The following is an 18,294-nucleotide window of genomic DNA, read 5'->3' on the forward strand; positions in this document are numbered from 1 at the left end:
GAGTACGCACGAGCGCAAGCACATTGTCAAAATAATCTTCCCATAAGAGCTTCCAAGATCACATATGTGAGAGTACGCACGAGCGCAAGCACATTGTCAAAATCTTCTTCCCATCATCTTGTACATGTGAGATTACCTTGACATGGCCTTATTACTAGATGTATATACATATATTATACATATGTATATACATATATATATTTGCTCAAGCGAGGCACTACTTCATATGTGGGGTCCCCGGCCACCACTGCCAAGGTTGTGTGCTCTTACAGCATGCATGCATACATACATACATATGGATATGCATGCATGCACACATACGTAAATACATAGACAAACATACATACTATATGCATGCATGCACGCACATGCCAGTAAATATAATATATATATATATAATATGTATATACATATATTATATTATATACATATATACATATATAATATATATGTATATAATATAATATATGTATATACATATTATATATATATATATTATATTTACTGGCATGTGCGTGCATGCATGCATATAGTATGTATGTTTGTCTATGTATTTACGTATGTGTGCACGCATGCATATCCATATGTATGTATGTATCCATGCATGCTGTAAGAGCACACAACCTTGGCAGTGGCCGGGGACCCCACATATGAAGTAGTGCCTCGCTCGAGCAAATAAGAGCTCCTACTATATGACCTTACCTACGATCTTTACGGTTGAATTCAAAGATGGATTTCATTGTGGTGAGATGAAGACGAGGGCTTTGATGGGTGCAAGTAGTGTAGAAGAGGGTGAGTAGTGATATGGGGATGCCAAAGAGTTTGGATGGGCTATCATCAATGGCTAATCATGGCTATGGCTCACGCACGTGAAGGGATGTGTGCACGTGACGACCCTTCAAGCATCATCAATCTCGGTGCCTATAGGTGAAGCTTTCAGTTGCCTACAGGTGAAGCTCTCTCTTAATTGTAAGTAAAGCTTTGTGGATCACATATATGTGTCTCTTGATGTTGATGGTGAGCACAAGAGCCTGTATTATATCTAGATGTTCAGACCTTTTATGGTCTTTGTATTTGGTTCTTTGGTCTGAAAGGGTCCTTTTTTTGTGTGTTGTTTATATGGAAGATGAGTGAATTCGATGATGGCCTTACCTCTAGCCTATGCTAAGAGTGATATTGATACACCACCATATACGTTAGTGGATGTGTAAAACAAAATACGGGAGTAAAAAGTGTTGTAATATAGCTCATATTATATAATAAAGGAGTAAAAAGTGTTGTAATTAAAAATACAAAAATTTAAATATAGCTCATATTATATAATTCATATAGCTCACAAGATAGATTATCAAATTGATATTGAAGCATACTATTGATCTTTTTGGATGTGTGCACGTGACGACCCTTCAAGCATCATCAATCTCGCTGCCTATAGGTGAAGCTTTCGGTTGCCTACAGGTGAAGCTCTCTCTTAATTGTAAGTAAAGCTTTGTGGATCACATATATGTGTCTCTTGATGTTGATGGTGAGCACAAGAGCCTGTATTATATCTAGATGTTCAGACCTTTTATGGTCTTTGTATTTGGTTCTTTGGTCTGAAAGGGTCCTTTTTTTGTGTGTTGTTTATATGGAAGATGAGTGAATTCGATGATGGCCTTACCTCTAACCTATGCTAAGAGTGATATTGATACACCACCATATACGTTAGTGGAGGTGTAAAACAAAATACGGGAGTAAAAAGTGTTGTAATATAGCTCATATTATATAATAAAGGAGTAAAAAGTGTTGTAATTAAAAATACAAAAAATTAAATATAGCTCATATTATATAATTCATATAGCTCACAAGATAGATTGTCAAATTGATATTGAAGCATACTATTGATCTTTTTGGAAGCTATAAGTAAGATAGCTCATAAGAGCTCTATATATAACTAGTCTTATGTGAAATCTTCCAATCCCTAAATATTAGATCAAAAGAGGTAATGTTTTAGGTATGATCATACAATATCTTAATATTAATCATCTACTATTAGGCCTTAAATCATGAGCCTAATAGATAATCTTACATTGATATGATTAGAATTCTAGAATATGAATATGTTGATTGTTTGAACCACTCAAATCAAACGACAAATTCAACTTGTGATAATGGCCATCAAAACACTTGGTGATATTTCATTCATGTGGAGTCTATTTAACATTTGCATCAACAGACTCTGCAAACTCAGCCCATGCAACCCTATACTTTCCTATGTCAACAGTAGTAAAGGGGGCTGTTGTGCTATTCTCATAAACAAAACCACGAGCGAAGGCAATCAAAAGCTCATGATTGATGGGCTCTCAGTGGTACACCTTATAATGCAAGGTCACCCTTTTTGAATAGAGGTGAGGATGTGACTAGTATGTTTGCATCCATCAATTGCCTTAGGTTGGCCCCTTCAACGCTAAGCCCATGATCGGTTTGAAAATCATGCTTTGTGTGACAATATTGCCTTAGCATGGGAAGCTCAAGAAGTGGAGGTACCCAAAATGAGACGAGCCTGTTTTAGATGCCATTGTTGGAATCACCCTCTCTGAGATGACAACCTGAAAGCGCATGAGGTCTCATGTTGCTGAAACAAGGAGAGCATGAATGGATATAGAACATGTAGTGAATCAAACCCTTAGCTAGACCACTAGAAAGTGCCAAAGCCATAGAGAAATATTCAGAAGTTCTATCCATATTTGGCAACCCTGTCCTAAGTCTTGATTTAAATCAAATAAGGGAGATCCCAAGGAATCATAAGAACAAAGCTTTTAGAAAAAACAATGGAGTGTTTCCAATAGATTAGAAATCGTGAAAGACTATGATAGCAAGATATTAAAGAAGAAACCTAGTCATTTCTAGTGACCTTAGCTTTTATCATCTCAAGATTCTATAAGTGAAAGGACCAAGATAAGTTCTATGACCTCTTCTCAACCCTTATGTGATCTTATGTGCTCGTAGGAAGTCTTATGGGTCCTTATGATCTCATTCAATCTCTAACAAGATTTTTTGAAATTATATTAGCTCTTACATGAATTATATGAGCTCTTACATAAATTATATGAGCTCTTACATAAATTATGAGATCTTACATTAATTATTATGAGATCTTAAAAACTACACTATGTGGTCATAAAAGCTAATCTAGTCATTTAAGGATGATCACATTGATCTAGGAAATTTTATGACCTCATATATGGTCTTATGAGATCTTAAGAGCTTCTACCATACACTATGTGGTCATAAAATCCAAGCTTAGACATTATAAGGTGATCACATTAATCTAAATTGTATACATGCAATCAAAATCATGGTAAAGATTACCACCTCAACATGGAAAGGGAGAAGCATAGTGGCAAATGTATATTAAGTTTAAAGAACTCTTATGAGCATAAAGTAACTCTTTTGTTCACTTTTACTTCTCAAATGATTCCTAGTCGTGCAAGAAAAATCATGTTTATGACCACCGCCTTAATATGGAAAGGAAGAAGCATAATGGCAAATGGATATTAAGCTTAAAGAACTCTTATGAGCATAAAGCAACTCTTCTGTCCACTTTTACTTCTCTTATGAGCATAAAGCAACTATTGTGTCCACTTTTATTTTGAACTAATAATTATTTATGGGCCAAGCACTCATGGCATGATATCTTTACTTTAAGACTCAAGTCTTTAAATATAATTCTATTTCCTAGCAAGTTCCTTGCTTCTTTAACTTGTCACTTGCATATGTGTTTTTGTAAGGTTTGACTTGGGTAGCATAATAACGTTTTTTTGAATGCTAAAAACTTATTCTCATCTAAGTGACACGGAGTCATTGACAATTGGGGGCAAAAAAATATCACTATTAGAGCTATAGCTGCACTTGTTTTGGTGGATTAATTTATCATGGCTATAGACGTTACGCTAGTGTAGCGCTAGTGTCTATCTCTTGCTCTCCTATCTTGGCATCTCCTATGTTAGTGCCAAAGATTCCTAGTTTTGAGATTGGGTTGGTGATTGGTTTAGATGACACAAGAAACATTGTATCTCCACAAAGTAGCAATCTAATGAGTGGGACACTAGCATCACTCTCTTAATGTTTCTCTCACAGCTAGTATACCTAAGACTAGGAGAAAATTTGTTGTCTGGGTACATTCCTATAGGGAACTTAGTTTTGATCATCTTAAAATATTATAAACACTAGGACCAGGCTAAGTTTGATGAGCCCTTCTCAACCCTTGTGATCCTATGGGCTCATAGAGGAAGTCTTATGGATCTTATGATCTCATTAGATCTCTAATAAGATTTTATGAAATTATATGAGATCTTACATAAATTATGAGATCTTAAGAAAGATCATGAACTCATGGATATGGTATTATGAGATCTTAAGAGGTTCTACACCTACCCTTTGAAAGCTATGTACGTAGCTTCTAACAAAACACTCACTCTTTCTCACCATTCCCATGCAAAATGTTCTTTCCCATTGTTTCGCAATATCAACACAATTCTTTTGTCCTATTTGTATATATTTTAACTTAGTGCAAGCTTAGTATGGTTTCCCAATTTATTTTTCGATTAATCAATTTGAAGTGGTGAGAGGTAACCTTAGAGATCCTTAGTCTTAGAGATGAAATCTTGATGTGTGGATGACTGGAGGTTCGGAGCTCTAGAGGTTTTCATATTCTGGAGAGTTCGGAGAGAGGCGTTAAATACATTGTGTGTAGTATTTTCGTGTTGGGCAATGACCTAGTGAAAGAGAGATAAAGGCTATTGTATATGTTTTTTTTAAATTTAAATTTACATTCTAAGAGACGTTTGACACAAAGTGAGAAAAAGAGATGGATATGAACACACTAAGAGGGGGAGAGAGGGAGACATTTTCGCTAAGGTGTAAAACCTTACTATAATCATTAATTACTGCTGCGACACATTAGAGAGAGATAATGATCTAAGGTTTTGGATTACGTATGAGAGGGAGGGAGAAAGAGAGAGAGAATATCTGTCTGTTTGATGAGGAGAGAGAAAACTTAGTTTTTAAGATAGGTGACCGTTTAGCTTGAATATGGGCATGCTAGTATTGGTAAAATAATTCTCTTACTTTTTGATATAAGATGAGAGGACATACCTACATTTTAACGTATGTTACATTGAGTTTTTGAGTGTGTGTGTGTGTGTGTTGAGAGAGAGAGAGAGAGAGAGAGAGAGAGAGAGAGAGAGAAGAAGAAGAAGAAGAAGAAGAAGAAGAAGAAGAAGCTCTTTTAACGTCGTAGGAACAATCCCAAGAGACCAAATATGATCTATCCGACGGGAGTGAGATTCAAACACAAGACGTGTTAAATAACAACTCCATGAGCTAACCAATCTACCACACATTGGGTGATAGAAAGATGAGAGAGAGAGAGAGAGAGAGAGAGAGAGAGAGAGAGAAGAAGAAGAAGAAGAAGAATTTAAGTATTTCAATTTGTAATAATATTGATGTTTGAATAATTAAGTATAAAAGTTTTAAAGTAACCAATTTTTTAAAAATAACTAATTTTTTAAATAACCATTTACTCATTTGTGGTTCAATTCTCCACATATGCAATTCATTCTCTATATAGGAAATTGTATTATCTAGATAATAGCCTATATTTCTTATTCATTCTCTATATAGGAAATTGAATTACCTAGATATTGGCCCATATTGTGTATATAGTAAATTGAATTATCTAGATATTGGCTCATACTCTCTATATAGGAAATTTAATTACCTAGATACTAGTCCATATTTCCTATATATGAAATTGAATTACCTAGATATTGGCTCATACTCTCTATATAGGAAATTTAATTACCTAGATACTAGTCCATATTTCCTATATATGAAATTGAATTACCTAGATATAAGCCCATATTTCCTACATATAGAGGATTGAGTAAATGGGGAATATGATTGTCTAGATATATATAGGAAATTTCCATCAACATAACCAGGAAATCTTTCAAAATTTCCCATATATGGTAAAGTTCACTATATAGGGAATGAACAAAAGTGCCTTGTGTTGCGGGTTGCTGGTTGAGCCATCTCCGCTTGGCGCGAGAGAAGGGCCGTTGATCAAAAATCACCATCTAAAAATATGAGGTTAGGATACCTTGGAACACAAGAAAACCTAAGGGCATTCATGACTGATATGTGATTGAGCCTCTGCCAACACCGCCCCCCCTCATATTACCTACTAGCACAATCCTACAATGGTGGCATAGGTACCATGGAGTGGGTTGCATAGATTTATTCAGTATCCACAATGTTTAGTATCCACCTGCTCGCTTGGAAATTGGGTACATTGTCAATGACTCCTTCAAATGAAGTTTCTCACAATTGATATTAATAGACGGGCACTAACTTGTCATAGCTATAAAAACATATAAATACCTAATGAAAATGTTAAGTCTCCAAAAGTTGACACCATATATGACTACTTGACTACTGCAAAGAACAACATGAAAATCTCCTTTCAAGCATTCAATGAAGAATACCACCTCCCAACAAAAATATTGTCTATATCCATGGAACTTATTGAAGCTAAGGCCATAACATTTTTTAAAAACAACTCAATGCTTTCGTTAATGTAATTCTTTATTACTATTATTAAAGACCCAACCCACCTATGAAAGGTGTATACATTAGCCTTTAAAGTTGAGGCATGCTCACATAAAGATGAGATGAGGCATGCTCACATAAAGATTTCTCATATGTATTTTGTATTCGCTATAAAATTTCACACACTCCAACCACCACCTTCTCATATGTATTTTGTATTTGCTCTATAAAATTTCACACACTCCAACCACCACCCCTTCTCAGGGGGGTCGCTCACAAAAAAATGTGAATATCACGTGAGTTCAACAGAAGCATATTTTTAATTTATGAAACTTATAGAAATATATTTACATAAGGATATAATTTAATTTTTTTTCAAAAAAATTATAGATTCATAAAGAAAAGGGGATATTATATGGATTAAAAAATTCACAGAGATAAGGGATTTAAAATATAGGCCTTGAACGCACGCGATAGGGATATTCTACATAGAGTGACCCCCCCCGAGCACCCCCTTCTTGTAACACTTGTGCCTCCCCTCCATTCATTCAAAGCATAAGTCTACATTATCTTGAAAAGTAAGCAACATGTAAGGTAATTTGAGGTGATTTAATTGAGATTATACAAACCACACCATTCATTTCCTTTGTGGGGAGGAACTAATATGTTTTTTACTTTCAAGATGAAAATTGCCATCAAGACTTATTACAAAATGATTTCAAGCTTCTTCAAGATTAATAAGAGCATATAGCATGATCTAACTTCAAAATTTATGCTACCTCTCATTTCATTATGTGAAGATGACTCCACCAACAAAAGATGTTGGGTGGAGCCATCTTCACCTCCTTATAATGTGTGGAGATGACTTCACACCAATAAGAGATGTTGTGAAAAGGAGACTCATCACTCTATATGCTGTGAAAAGTAGACTCATCACTTTATATGAATTGAATAATTTTTTGATGAATTGAGCATAGTAAGTATATGTTTTTATGGTATGTGTGTGTGTGTGTGTGTGTGTGTGTGAATTTGAATTCTCCTCCCTTTTTTAGTACATCCAAACCTTCCTTGAATGCCCTTAATTCGTGTAACAAAGGGGTGATACTAGATCTAAGAGTCATTGCTCTTTTTACATTTTGAAGAGTTACCTATGCTGAATTATTTTATGTTGCTCTTTTAGTTGATCAAAAGACAATGACTCTCTCTCTCTCTCTCTCTCTCTCTTAAATTAGGACTCTCCTTACTTTCTATCGCACGACCTTTGCATCATAAGTATTAGAATTATGCCATCACAAGTGAGTAAATTAACTTTGGTGCACTAAAACTCTATGTATAGTTTCTCCTCCTTCATCCCTTTTTCACAAATTTAGATGGTCATTAGCCACTCGGTAAGTCTATCGGCCACATTTTCACATTTGATGAGAGAGAGAGATAGAGAGAGAGAGAGAGAGGCCATCGAAAGCTAAGGGCAGCATCACATAGGTAATAATTTTAACTTTTTATATTTAGTCTTATTTATTTTTAGAAACCTAGTCCAAAATAGAGTGTGTCGTATTTTTGACACGTAATGTGAGGACTAGCCACGTTTTAGAGTCGTGTCTGGGCCACCCCGAGAGAGAGAGAGAGAGAGAGAGAGAGAGAGAGAGAGAGAGAGAATACAGAGGAGAGAGCGGTCATAGTTTGAGATTGAAAGCTAAGGGCAGCATCACATAGGTAATAATTTCAACTTTTTACGTTTAGTCTTATTTTTTTTTAGAAACCTACTAAAAAATAGATAGTGTGTCATATTTTTGACACGTAATGTGAGGACTATCTAGGTTTTAGAGTCATGTCTGGGCCACCCTGCATGGTGCTTATCTCGCATTATATCATAGTGTTCAGTTGTACATATATTGCCATTAGATAAGTATGCCTGCCATTTCAACAATCGGTCATATCACTCAGCCCTCGTTGTCGTCATGGATGTGATACCTTTCTCTATTTACAAATTAAGATTGACACTGGGTTGTATTGCTTGGCCATAACATGTTGTGTGTCAGACCTAGGGTAGGGTATTTAGGATTCAACTCTAAGTCGTATTGCTCGACTGTTTGGGTTGCCTCTAGGGTTTATATATAGTGTATTAAGGTTCAACATTGGGTCATATTTCTCGGCCGTCATGTGTTATTCTAGTTCATATTTTATGGGCATGTAAACTTTGACATTGGGTCGTATTGCTCGGCCGAAATATGTTGTTGTTTTAATCGTATGTGATGTATACTTGGATATTGGGTCGTATTGTTTGGTCGTAACGTGTTGTAGTTCATATTACAATTTGTATGTGGACATATTCTATGTTGTTTGTCTAATGCACATTGTTTATTCTCAGTCTCACTCTCCATCTCCTCTCTTCACAGTCTACATTGTCTATTCTCTCTCTCTCTCTCTCTCTCTCTCTCTCTCTCTCTCTCTCTCTCTCTCTCTCTCTCTCTTGCTTTACTTGCTTTGAAAATCTAGTTTTCCATATAAATTGGTTTTGTGCATGTATGATGTCTTGGTGTGTTTCTGCATATCGCCCCCTCTCTCTTTCTATCTATCAATCTAATGCATGTTATCTATTTCGAGTCTCTCTCTCTCTCTCTCTCTCTCTCTCTCTCTATCTATCTATCAATAATCTGATGCACATCGCCCTCTCTCTTTCTCTCTCTCTATCTATCTAATGCACATTATATATTTCTAGTCTGTCTCTCACTGTGATATCTTAAATCTAAATTTGTCAAAAAATGTGATGTCTAATCTCTCTTTCAGTCTATCTAGCACACATCGTCTATCTAGCACACATCGTCTATATTTAGTTGTGTGGTTTTGAAAATTACTCTCTCTTTCTCTCTCTCTCTCTCTCTATCTATCTATCTAGCACACATTTTTTATTACAATATCCTAGACTATCTCTCACTCTAGTATATATATATATATATATATATATATATATATATATCAAACACATGTTATCTATTTCTAGTCTCTCTCTCACTGTGATATCTTAAATCTAAATTTGCTAAAAAATGTGATGTCTACTCTCTCTCTCTCTCTCTCTCTCTCTCTCTCTCTCTCTCTCTCTCTCTCTCTCTCTCTCCCTCTCCATATAAATATAACTATGTATTTGATGTAGGTATGATGTTTTATTTGCTTTAAAAAATCTAGCTTGTTATATAAATTGGTTTATGCATGTGCCATGTATGATGCCTTAGTGTGTTTAAATTGCACAAATCAATTATCTAATGCACGTCTCTCTCTCTCTCTCTCTCTCTCTCTCTCTCTCTCTCTCAGAGTTGGTTTTTAAAATTTCCAAAAAATCTAGCTTGTTATATAAATTGGTTTATGCATGTGCCATGTATGATGCCTTAGTGTGTTTAAATTGCACAAATCAATTATCTAATGCACGTCGCTCTCTCTCTCTCTCTCTCTCTCTCTCTCTCTCTCTCAGTTGGTTTTTAAAATTTCCAAAAAATAATGAAAGCCATGAAGGTAGTCCTACATATAGAAGACAACTCCCTAGGTGAGAATATGCACAATCTCGTCAATAGTATCATAGGGGATATGTAGAAATGTGCTACTGTTGATTTACGTGACTCTCTACCTCATGGAGTAAACATGAAATGGCTACAGTTTTGGAATGCAAAGTGTAAATAAGAAAAATCTAGAAGCAAGAGAGCAAAGGGAGTAGACTCTCAACACAGACTATCGAAACACATTCTCTTAGAGCAAGTAGTCCATGGGGATCCCCTCAGAGAGCGGAGAGTCAAGTTATGTCCGGACGGAAGTAGCAGTAGCAGGTAGTATGGCACACTTAGCGGTTACTTTTAGAAATGCACAATGCTCACTTCTAATAGGAGTGCCTCATGAGGCCGTCCTATACATGAGCAAGATGAGCAAGAGAAGGTGCATTCGGGGGTGCTGGAGAGTGCAATTTGAAGCCCTACCTTTTTTCCCTCCTCAAATCACCTTTGTAGAAAAGAAACACAAAGGTTCCTTTTTATAGAAGCTTGTCCTTCACAAAGAAGTACGGAATGCAAATATCACACCAGAACATTGTGAGATGCATTGAATTTACTCGTCAATCCCCTTGGATAACATTATTTCCTTACTACAATGGTGGTACATGAGGATCCTTATTCATGACCCTCCCCTTCAAACGTGGGACCTTTAGGTGTATAATCGCCAAGTTGCTGCAACAAGGCATAATAAGGTCCCAAGGGAGGATTCTATTTTAGAGACTACACATATGGCTTGACTAGATGCCTTTTTGGAGGGGCTACCTAATTTATTCATACAGTACTGCTCAAGGCCATGGTAGCTGCTTATGCAGGGAGAATCATTCATTGTGATCTCCACGCATACAATATTGTGTTAGATTATACAAGGGAGAACACATGCAAGGTGGGAGTCATAGACTGGAGACTGCTAATGTTTGTAGGGAAGAAAAGAGAGTCTATGAACTTAGCCTCCACGCAGAGATGAGAGTGTGGGAGCTCATCAGGAATGAAGCCAAAGACAAGAATCAGCTGCACCCTTGGCAATACCCGGAGCTATTAGATCCAAAAAATTAAGATGCTTTTTAAAAAGAGTTGGATATATATGCACTAGGTTGGTTAATTATCCAATTAAAGACCTTTTTAAGGAAAGCTTTGAGCATCATGCTAAAGGCAATCTAGAATTGCATCCCAATTGGGATGAACTAGAGTGTATTCACTTTTTTATAACGCATTATATGTTTGTAAAGGAGAAGGTACATATAAAAATCCTACTTGAGTTTTTTGACATGTTAAAAAAGATAAACACTCAGCCTCAAGCTTTGACTGGCCATTGACCTCATGCCAGCATTTTATTGAGATACACTATTACAAATGGGTGTAATTGTGATGTTTTTTTAAAATGAAAACAAACATGCAAAAAAACTTTGAAAGCATCGATACACACATCGATATGAAATCATCAAAATATTCATCAAAAAAGCGCACAAATAAGCGTTGAAATACATGTCGCTAACGCAATCAAAGAAATTTATTATCTTACAACAGTTCTTTTGATGCTTTTATTGACCTGACTTTCGATGCCAATACAGACACGCATTTCGATGGGTATATCGACATGTATACTGACAACTATTTTGACGGATGCAGGTTTTAAATTTTTTTGGCATAATGGTATATCCAAGTTTAACCCTGCCAGCTAAATGCACCACTATGCCAATATTAAAAAATACTTACAACATCTGTACTCAAAGGTCACAAAACATGAATTTTTATTATAAAGAAGAATTTACATAGAGTCTATTTATTTATGTTTACAAAATATGCTTATGGAGCTGACAAAAATGTATTTAAAGGCATCGCTCTTGTACATAGTGCCTTGGACGCAAGGCTAAACCTAATCATCGGTGTCCTCAGGGTCTGACATTGGTCCTTGCAAAGAATATTCATAAGGCAAAACTTAGAAATGCAAGTGAGGTAAAAACTATTTGATGGGTGCAAAATGTAGAGGCTTACCATATTGACCACATCCTCCCACTTGATGTTGACACCCTCTCACTCAAGTTTCTTAAGGTGTGCATACATGCTGTGATTTAAGGCGTACCTTTCCTCTGCATCATTCTCTGCATAACTGACCACCCTTTGTTGGAAGCATGAAGCATTAATCCTTAACAAAAATGAAATGCCCATTATGCCAATAAAAGTGAGTGAGTGTACTATTAATACTTACAAAGTATGTGTGGAAAGCATACAAGCCACCGCTCCCAAGCTGGGAGCTTCATACACTCTCCATTCACTTGGTTGCAGCTTCCTCCTACTACTCATACCTGCTGCGAGGATTTGCATTGTGCTTCCTGCACTCCTCATCCCAAATCTCTTGTGTACAATGCCAAGGCTTTTATCACGATATCTTTACCTTACGTGTAATGTCACTGCACCAGTGCTTCATTATATTCAGCATGTGATCTTTAATCCGTCTAGGATGGACCTCTTCACTACCAGGTGTTGGCATAAACTCACTGTTGATTTGATTGACAACTCGATCCTTCTTTGCACTATCAAGTTTATCCCATGTAGTCATCAAGTCATGGTGGGTAAAGGATTATATGGCATAACTCATGGATTCGAGTATTTATCTCATTTTGCCAACATCGTTAAGGACCACATTTTTGTCCACTTCTTGGTATTGGGAACAAGCTAGATTGGGGGTAGAGGGGTTTGTGTCAAAGCGGCGGAATGACTGTGAGCGTGGTGTCTCCTCAAAAAACTGGCAATAGGTGGGCGCTTGTGCTGAGGGCTAGAAGCATCTATAGAGCCACCACCATGGTAACAACTCGACGAGTGATCCTATCTTCTACAACTGGAGGTAGTCGAGCGTGCCGTTGGGTGGGGTTTGTGTCACTTGTTATGGAGTGTCCGTTGGCATGGCTTGTGTGATGATGGGCTGTGATGGTTGTGCAAAAGTTCTAGCATCTCCCCCAAAGTAGGCTTGAGCCATAGCCCTTTGCTCGGGGCTCACTTTCAAGATGAAATTATAAAATTGACCCATGGACATTGCTTGTGGTGTAGGCATGGTGGAGAAATCGGGGCTGTATGTGTGTAAGATTCCTCCCCCAACCCCTTTTTGATGTCTAGTATCTTCCCCTATAATCAATCCCTCTTCAGAAATATAAAGACCTTGTTTCTAACTGTTTTAGCCTAGAGAGAGAAAATTATTCTAGAGAGAGAATATTCAGATTATGAATATTTTTGGATAGAAAAATAACTCATCTTATTAAAATAAGTTCCCTTGAAACAGAAATTCAAAAAGAATTTTCCAATGTGCAATTGGAATTAATTGGAAATAGGTATAAAGAACCTTAGTCTAAGGGTCTAGATTTTCAGAAATTTTTGGATTATGGTCCAATTAAGGTTCCTATGGGCCAATAGCATCAATCCATGTGTAGGGAGGAGATAAATCCAAACTGTAAAAGAAGATACCCAAAAATGAGTAAATGCTCACATAAGATGGAGAGTTGAAAATGTACAAGGTTTATTAGTAAAAAACTATGAGCAATAAAATTTTGACACATATGTAAGGAAGGGGAGTTCTTTAAAGAAGGTGCATATTTCACATAAGATGAAGAGTTGAAAATGTACAAGGTTTATTAGTAAAAAACTATGAGCAATAAAATTTTGACACATATGTAAGGAAGGGGAGTTCTTTAAAGAAGGTACATATTTCACATAAGATGAAGAGTTGAAAATGTACAAGGTTTATTAGTAAAAAACTATGAGCAATAAAATTTTGACACATATGTAAGGAAGGGGAGTTCTTTAACACTAGTTTGGTACCAAAACAGGACACTTGAGTGTCCTTTTTTGGGGGCTGCGAAAAAAAATCAAACTCCTAATGTAGGCTTTAAAAACAAAAAATGCTTCATTGGGCATGTAGAACATAACCCTATGCTTATGTAAAAAATGCTAAACATATAAAATGCCTTTTTATTTGGAAGTACATAAGCAACAAAGTAGCATATGTCTTGAAAATGAACATTTTTCAGGATTTTTCCAAATATGCAAGAATCATTCTCTCAAAAAAAAAATCCAATGATATCAATAGCATTTTTCCCAAGATATTTTGATAGCATACATCAGTCCAAGGAGGTAGAAGTTCACCAAAAAATCATTTTCCTTTCCTAGAATTTTTTCCAAAAAAGTTGTATAAAATCAGCAAAAGTAACGCGTATTATCAAAACTCAATCACGCCACTAAAAACAATTGTAGCCCTATCAATGAGAATGTTGATTATTGGTTTTCATGCTTGAGATGAGATAAATAAGCCATAATTTGATGTGTATGACACTAACTTAGCCTCCACTTAAGTAGGTTCTTATCGCCTAGTTCTAAAAAAACTGTAAAAAACAAAAATATAAAATTTGATCATCTTTTTTTAAAAACTAATCATAACTATGCTTGCACAAGTAGTCTACACCTATAGTTACAACAAATAATGCACTTACACAGCTTTCCCCTTGATGAAAATTAAAATTAGACTCATAATTAGACATTTTACGTATTAAAAACAGGTTGCGCAAAAGGCCATGTATGAGAAGAGGCCCAAAAAGTGGCTCTAAAGTTTTGGAAAATTCAAAACAAAGTAGTATTTACCCTATATAACATGGGTGCACCTCAAGTTTTACATTATTAGCTTGCATATGGAAGGAGAAAAATTCATGCTCCACCTGTATAAAAAACATCATTTCAATATTAGCGAGTAAAAAATTTATCCAATAATTATCGTTTGATGATTCCAAGATTTAGTTTACATCATGGGCTTTCCATCAAGCCAAGTTTCATGATCAAACTATGTCCCTTCTAAAAGTTATGTACAAATTACTACTATTTTGAAAACAGCAAAAATCATGCGTTTTATCAGCATGCGTCTAAGAAAATTAAAATATTGCCTTGCAAAAGCTAAGAAAAATGCAATTTAAAAAATCTCAATTTTTTTTTGGGTCTTGAGGAACATCTGTGGACGTTAAACATTTCAAAACTCTTAATAGATTGCCCACAAAAATTCAAGAAAAATGCTAACTTTCAGGACACTTTAGTGTCCTCAAGACACTTTAGTGTCCAATTACAGAACTAGTGTTAAAGAAGGTGCATATTTCACATAAGATGAAGAGTTGAAAATGTACAAGGTTTATTAGTAAAAAACTATGAGCAATAAAATTTTGACACATATGTAAGGAAAGGGGAGTTCTTTAAAGAAGGTGCATATTTCACATAAGATGAAGAGTTGAAAATGTACAAGGTTTATTAGTAAAAAAACTATGAGCAATAGAATTTTGACACATATGTAAGGAAGGGGAGTTCTTTAAAGGAGGTGCATATTTCACATACTTGAATGAGTTTTAAACTCAAAAATAATGTGATATTTTTATCTCTCATATCTCTTGAACCAAACCAAATCAAAATGGAACCAAATCGAATCAAAAAGTAACCAAACTAGGTCCAAATCTAGTCCAAATTCAACCAAACTGACTTGGAAAATTCTAGAATCAGTTTGTTTGGTTAGGAGCTCAATTTTTCCTATAAATAGAAGCCTTCTCTTGTTGAAAAAGATATAATGTCTTATGCATTGTTACTCTACTCTACCTAAGCCAAGAACTGTGAATTCTTTAATAATTCACTAGTTTTTTATACTCCTCTCTTTCTTCAATCCCCATTGGTGGCTCCATCAACATACTAAACCAATTGATTGGTTGGGGGCCTCTACTACCGTGATCAAAGAATCAAGCAAATTATAAGATAAGTATAGTGAATTTTGATCTTTTCTATAATTTCTCAATGATTCTCTCTTCTCAACCCCTCTCAAGCTTGAGAAGCTTAATTGGTAGGGTTTTTTGAAATGCTATTGAAGTTAATTAATTAATGATAGTAAAGAATTACATAAAATTCTATTTATATTTAATTCTAATGGTTTTTCTCTCTCTCACTTAAGAAATGATCATACTCATGACCCTTTTTCAATCCAAATGAAGCTTTTCATAAGGCTTCTCCTTAATCCAAGATTAAGCTATGCTTGAGGCCAAATTAATGCCTTTTTTCTATGCTTTAGTTTATATATATCGATGATTCAATCCATTATGGATTGATGATCCAATTAGAGACCATTCTAATTATTTATTTAATGATGAGCCTTATCCCTTAGAAAAAAAAAATTGAGATTTATCAGTCATAGTAGTGGAGCTATGGCAAAATTTTTATAGAAATTACGCATAAAATAATTTCATTCAAAGCTTAAAAAGAGGACTTCCTACCACATTCTAGGAACTATCATCCTAGATTAATTAAAAGAATATTATTATGCATGGAGATATGGATGTTTGCATGTAGATGTAGAGGTATGGATGTGAGTGTGAATGTGGAGGTGGATGTATGCATGGAGATGTGGATGTATGCATGTAGAAATAGATGTGTAGATGAGGATGTAAATGGAGATGTGGATGGATGCATGTAGATGTAGATTTATAGATGTAGATGTGGATGTGGAGGTGGATGGATGCATGTAGATGTAGATGTATAGACGTAGATGTGGATGTGGAGGTGGATGTATGCATGTAGATGTGGATGTGGATGTGGATGTGGAGGTGGATGTATGCATGGAGATGTGGATGTATGCATGTAGAAATAGATGTGTAGATGAGGATGTAAATGGAGATGTGGATGGATGCATGTAGATGTAGATGTATAGATGTATAGATGTAGATGTGAATGAAGATGTGGATGTATGCATGTGGATGTAGATGTATAGATGTAGATGTGGATGTGGAGGTGGATGGATGCATGTAGATGTAGATGTATAGATGTAGATGTGAATGGAGATGTGGATGTATGCATGTGGATGTAGATGTATAGATGTAGATGTGGATGTGGAGGTGGATGGATGCATGTAGATGTAGATGTATAGATGTAGATGTGAATGGAGATGTGGATGTATGCATGTAGATGTAGATGTATAGAAGTAGATGTGGATGTGGAGGTGGATGTATGCATGTAGATGTAGATGTGGAGGTGGATGTATGGTTGTAGATGTAGATGTAGATGTGGAGTTGGATGTATGCATGTAGATGTAGATGTATAGATGTGGATGTGAATGTGGAGGTGGATGTATGCATGTAGATATAAATATATGGATGTGAATGTGAATGTGGATGTGGATGTATGCATGGAGTTGTGGATGTATGCGTGTAGATATGAATGTATGCATGTAGATGGGGATGTATGGATGTGAATGTGGATATGGAATGTGGAATAAGTAAGGTGGGTTGATGAGGGATAATGTGGAAAAATGAGAGTTCATATAGAAATTGTATTTGTAAACTGTTTGTAAATGCTATTTGTAAATGATTGTTTTATGTCAAGAATGCTGGGGGGAGCATTTTGACCGTCTTGTGATTAAGGTCGTGATGATAAAGTTGCAACTGCTGACGGAGAGTCAATGAAGGACGTCTCGCGTAGCAAGGTGGGCCGAGGTCTTGACCAGCCTCGGTGCGATTAAAATGGTGAGCTTCTGGTACGGTGGATGAGGGGCCAAGCAAGCGGCCTATGAGTGAAGCGCTAGGTCACCTGCGAAGGATCCTAGAGGGTGCTGACCATACGGTGCTCGGGCTCTGGGTCGCCTAGGATACCCACGCGTGCGTCGAGGAAGATATTGGAACAAGAGTAGGAGTTGTTTTCTGAAATCGGGCATGGATCTGGTTGATTGACCTTGCTGGTCTTCAATGGATGAGTCCATGGCTCTTTATATGGATCTGTTGGTTGATCTTGCTGATCTTCAACGAGAGTCCATCTTGATAAGTGATTATATTGCCGAGTATTAAGGGCTAGGAACTATCGAAACGGCCCCTGAGCGTTCTAGTTGCCAATGATGCCATAGATACTCTGATGAAGGAATGATGGAAAATTAAGAATCAATTGGATAAATTGGAAGATTGTGATCAGTGATACTATGGTTTTATTAAAAGATTGTTTTAAACTGGTTGAATCTGTGAAAAAGGCAATTTCATATTGGGTGTGTGAGTGGTGTGACTAGTTTTATTTTGCATGAACATCCGGCTAGGGGGCCTTGGATCTCTTTTCCTTGGTACCCGGGACAAAACCTAACCAAATTCTTAATTGTATCCCATCACTACAGCGGTTGGCT

The sequence above is a fragment of the Cibotium barometz genome, chromosome 47 (assembly GCF_041138505.1).
Source record: "Cibotium barometz isolate CiBa-2024 chromosome 47, ASM4113850v1, whole genome shotgun sequence".
Lineage (NCBI taxonomy): Eukaryota > Viridiplantae > Streptophyta > Polypodiopsida > Cyatheales > Cibotiaceae > Cibotium > Cibotium barometz.